Genomic DNA, 5,099 nt, shown 5'->3' with positions numbered 1-5,099 from the left:
AGGGACAGAACTGAAGCTGGGACCCGGACAGACATCCCTGGAGTCGGCTCCTGGCCCACAGCTTTCCGTGTGACCTGGAGGAAGTTTCTTCTCTGTTAAGGGAAATTATCAGTCTCACCTGCTGGGATGCCCCAGAGAATTAACAGGAAAACTCTTGGCACCTGCAGTCAACTAATACTTGTCTTTAAATTGACTCCCTTTTCTCACTGACGTTTACTTGTAAAGGAAGGTACTCATCGAAGTGTTTTTCTCAATACATGTTAAACACATAGGTATTGAAATTAGAAAAGATATTTTCCTCCATGTACCATTCAGCAACATGAGACCATGACCAAATCTGGAGCCGGTGCCTGCCCAGGGGCCTGTGTCCGTCTCTCTGCTTCTTCCCCATTCCAACCAGTGGATCGTCACCTGGCCCCGCTGGAACACAGGTTATACTATCTGCCTCATAGAGATATGAACTTGGAAAACGAAGCTCGTTGTCTCGAAGGTTCCATGCCCGTTTCATTTCTGATCATTTCGAGAAAAGAAAAAAAAGACAGAGACCAAGGTGGGCAAACGGCTTGTTTTATTGACATCGGAATGAGCGGAGTCCCTGGGCTCCACAACAAGAGCCGGTTTCTTGTTTTCATTCAGCTCCCTAACAAGACAGCGCATGCGCTCTCACACTCAGGCTCCCCATTGTCCGAAAGCACACAGGTTGTTCGGCTGATCTTCAAAGGAAATATTAGACCTGCGTACACTTCACGTACCCGACGGCTAACATTCCTTCTGGAGAGCTGAACAATGCCTAGAGGCGACAGGGACTGCTGCCATCATGTCTCTGGGCCCTCGGCTTAGCACAGCTGTCTGAACCACACGGGGACATTTCTAGCTGTGATTTAGACACAACAGACTGGCACTGTGTTGTGATCTGTAGTTTGAGCAAACATCGGTGGTAATTCCAGTCTAGGACCATTGATAGGGATTTCTTTGTAGAGAGCTCCGTGTGTGTGACCGGGCTCCCTGTAAATGCTACTGCAGATCACCAGCCCGCGCTCCCTCCAGCTAGGCAGTCCTGACTCTGTAAGTCTCCCATCTGTCCCTACATGGAAATAACCCTAGCTTTTGTTGACTAAGAAGTAACTCAAATCTGTTTTTTAAAATTCTGATAATAGCCCTGACCGGTTTGGCTCGGTGGATAGAGCATTGGCCTGTGGACTGAAGGGTCCCAGGTTTGAGTCCAGTCAAGGGCATGTACCTTGGTTGCAGGAGCATCCCCAGTAGGAGGTGTGCAGGAGGCAGCTGATCAATGTTTCTCTCTCATCGATGTTTCTAACTCTCTATCCCTCTCCATTCTTCTCTGTAAAAAAATCAATAAAATATATTTTTTTAAAAATTCTGATAATACACATGTGTATAAAAGAAGAAATAAGTCCCCAGAGCCCCATCCCAACCACTCTAATTCAAGTGCTTCTCGAAGGTGCTTCCTTACAACCTCAGGCAGGCTTAGTCCCCATGCCAAACCAGGTCAGCCTGGCCAGGGCTGGGCAAATGTGAGCCACTTCCCTCTAGGACAGTGGTTCTCAACCTTGGCTGCACATTAGAATCACCTGGGGATCTTTTTAAAATCCTGATTTCTGGGCCCCATCCTCCGGAAATTCTGTTTCTTTGTTATGGGATGGGGCCACAACATTAGTAACAAAGAAACAGAATTTCCGGAGGATGAGGCCCAGAAATCAGGATTTTAAAAAGATTCCCAGGTGATTCTAATGTGCAGCCAAGGTTGAGAACCACTGCTCTACAAGGATGTGAGGCTGTATTGAGTGGAGAGCAGGCCTCTCAGGTATTCAGGACCTTGTATCACCTACTCCTTGTTCCCTAAAAGAGAACTGATGATAAATTCCAACAGTGTTGGTTGGTAAGGTAAATAACTAATGGGCTTGGGGCCCCAGAATTGGCTTTAGGAAGAGGCTGGTAAAACCCAAATTCCGGTCACTGTCCCAGCCATTGTCCAGACAACTATTTCTCCCCCAGGTTTATAGTTTAAGTGACTGCGTCAAACTTTGTTTACCTTAGAGCAGTGGTTCTCAACCTTCCTAATGCCGCGACCCTTTAATACAGTTCCTCATGTTGTGGTGACCCCCAATTTCATTGTTACAAATTGAACATAATTAAAGCATAGTGATTAATCACAAAAACAATGTATTTATATATGTGTTTTCCGATGGTCTTAGGCGACCCCTGTGAAAGGGTCGTTCAACCCCCAAAGAGGTCACGACCCACAGGTTGAGAACCGCTACCTTAGAGCCTATTCCACCAAGATTCATGGATCTAAAACAAGGAAGTCCAGGGAGGATCTTGTTTCTGATCCTGGATTCCCTGGGCTCTGGACCCTCCAATTCTTGAAGTCCCGGTTTCCCACCCATCGCTACCAGGATCATACTGCAGACACTGCAAGTTGTCTGTGGGCCAGGCAGGTGGCAGAAAGCAGCGGACCAGGTGGGGACTGTGGCAGACTGGAGGGCGTAGGCTCAAGATGGCGCTTGTTTCCTTGTGGACAGAACCCAGTGTTGCTGGATTTTGGGACTTTTTCTGACTTTTAAATGTTGGCAATTGATTCACATTTTAATATATACAGGGCAGATCAAAGAACCACGCTGGGGAAGCCAGTTGGCTACCTCTTGTTCGCTGGGCAGATTGTCTTGTAAAGGGCTTTGCACAGACCTGGCCTGGCTCCTCACTGAGCACTGAGCAGTGGGCACTGGCTGTTATTATCCCAAGGCCCAGTGGCCTTCAGGGAGCAGAGGCCTTCCTATTGCCAGGAGTATGGTGCAGCCTCAAAGCTGGTCACACCCAAGGTCCCTGGAGCGCACCTCCGCCAGCGGAAGGAGTGTCTTCTCGTGTGTTACTTGAACTGGCGGAGAGTGGCCAGTTCCCTGGAGAAGCAGCTTTTCCTGCACTTCTCAGCCTCAGCTGCACTTTAACAGGTGTAAACTGTGCCGGCCTTCCTTCCGCAGTTGGCAGCAAGCCTCTGCCCCTGGCTGCATCCTTGTGAACAGCCCCTTCTCTCCACACCGCCCCCCCCCTTCCCCAGTTCCCAGGGTGCCCCCAGCCTAGGAGTGGTCCCAAGGCCTATAAAGGAATGCATTGGTCAGCAAAACCTCAAACTGCTCCTCCTACATCACATGCAAAAATTATCAGCGATAAAAAGGGGTCTCTTCTAATGTGCACTTCGCTGAGTGATATGTCTTAGTAGACAATGACGCTCCTATTGCCTTATTACGTCCGTTACAAGGCAGCCTGACTCAATTATCACCGAGAAGGAGGTGCTGAGCCAGCTGCTAACTGCAGCCTGGGAGGGGACAGGCTCAATGAGGGAGAGAAATGTCCCTATGAGGGGCTCTTGTCCCCTGGGAAGCTTTTCAAAACCCCAAGGGCCCAGCTATCCATACTCTAATTGAGGTGATTTTAAGCGGGTAGAAAGGCTTGCTGGGTGGTCAGATAATTAGAGGGGAGGCCTTCACCTTCAGTACAAGGAAGAGCCATCCTTGAACGTTAGTTGGTATCTCACAAATGAGGAAACTGTTTCTCCTTTTTATTTTCACTTTTCAGGCAATGAGCTAAATGAGGCTATTCAAAGGTAAGCACATTCAGTAAAACAGGAACAAAAACCAAAGGGAAACGTGAAGTCATCATCACAGATGGTCTTAGCTGCCAAAGTGGCCTTTGAGTAACAGGGCCACTTCCCTGGCCCTGACGCTCTGCCCCCTCCACTCTGCTAGGCAGGCTTTCTCAAATGCAAATCTGAGCTTTTCCCCAAGGAAATACTCCTCCAGTGACTGTTTTTCTTATTTTCTTTTCTTCCTCTGTTTTGTTCTTTTGTGACTCCTGTTTTTAAGACAAAGGCCCAACTCCCCAGCCAGGCACTTAGGTTGCATTAGTTACTCCTCTTCCTTATCAGCAATGGCTGGGCATGTGATGAGATAAAAGACTTCATCTCTCAGTCTCTTTTTCAGCTAAAAGTGGCCTGGTGACTCCACACTGGCCAGAAGGATGTGAGCTAAAGTGCTCTGTGAAACTTTTCTGAATTGCCCCCAAAGGAAGGGGGACAGGAGTTGCTCTTCTGGCTGGAATGAGAATGGTGTGTGTAGCTGGGGCTCCAGCTGCCATCTGGGTCCGTATGCTGACCTTAGAAATGGAAAGCACACCCGGTAGAACTACGAGCTGAGAGTCCAGGTCTCTGATATCCCAGGGGCTAGGCCTGCCTCAGCTGGTCTACCTCCGACTCTCTGAATATGGGAGATATAAATATTCTTATTTAAGCCACTATTATTTTGAGAATTGTTGTGGTAACAGCCTATTCAAAACTAATGTCCTCCCCCATTACTGCCTTGTGCCTCTCCTGTGGCACTTGGGCACAAGCTGAGTGGTGCAGAGGGTTCAAAGGTAATTCTGCCTTTGCGATCCTCATCTCGCTGGAACTCCTCCACATTAGAGCACTTACTCTGGAGAGGCCTGAGGACTGACCCCCCAACAAGGCCACAGCGAGTGGCTTCTTGGTAGGGACACTGTTTTTTTATATCACATTTCTGGCACCTGGTACAGAACCTACTGCTGTCTATAAACACCAAAACTGGTTGTTGTTTTTTCTGAAAGAAGCAGAGAATATCTAAAATAAGTAAAGATCTACTGAACCAATCTAGGCCAGGTCTGTGGCTATCTTCCGAGGGAACGCTAAGAAGACCTCTCTCCCCAGAGCTCAGGGTTTTACATGTATTTATGGACATTTTCCTGGGAAGATGGTCTAGATGTTGTCATTTTCAAATGAGAACTGTGATCCCACAAGAGGTAATATTGCGTTGGAGAAACTGTTTAAAAAATCATTTTGTAAATCTTAAAAATTGCCCAGCCAGTATGACTCAGTGGTTGAACATCGACCTAAGAACCAGGTGGTCACAGTTCAATTCCCATCAGGGCACATGCCCGGGTTGCAGGCTCGATCTGCAGTAGGGGCGTGCAGAAGGGAGCCGATCAATGAGTCTCTCTCATCATTGATGATTCTCTCTCTCTCCCCCTCTGAAATCAATAAAAATATATTTTAAAAAATGCCTTGCTTT

The sequence above is a fragment of the Myotis davidii genome, unplaced genomic scaffold, assembly GCF_000327345.1.
Source record: "Myotis davidii unplaced genomic scaffold, ASM32734v1 scaffold59, whole genome shotgun sequence".
NCBI classification, from domain to species: Eukaryota; Metazoa; Chordata; class Mammalia; order Chiroptera; family Vespertilionidae; genus Myotis; species Myotis davidii.
This window is presented reverse-complemented; position numbering follows the sequence as displayed.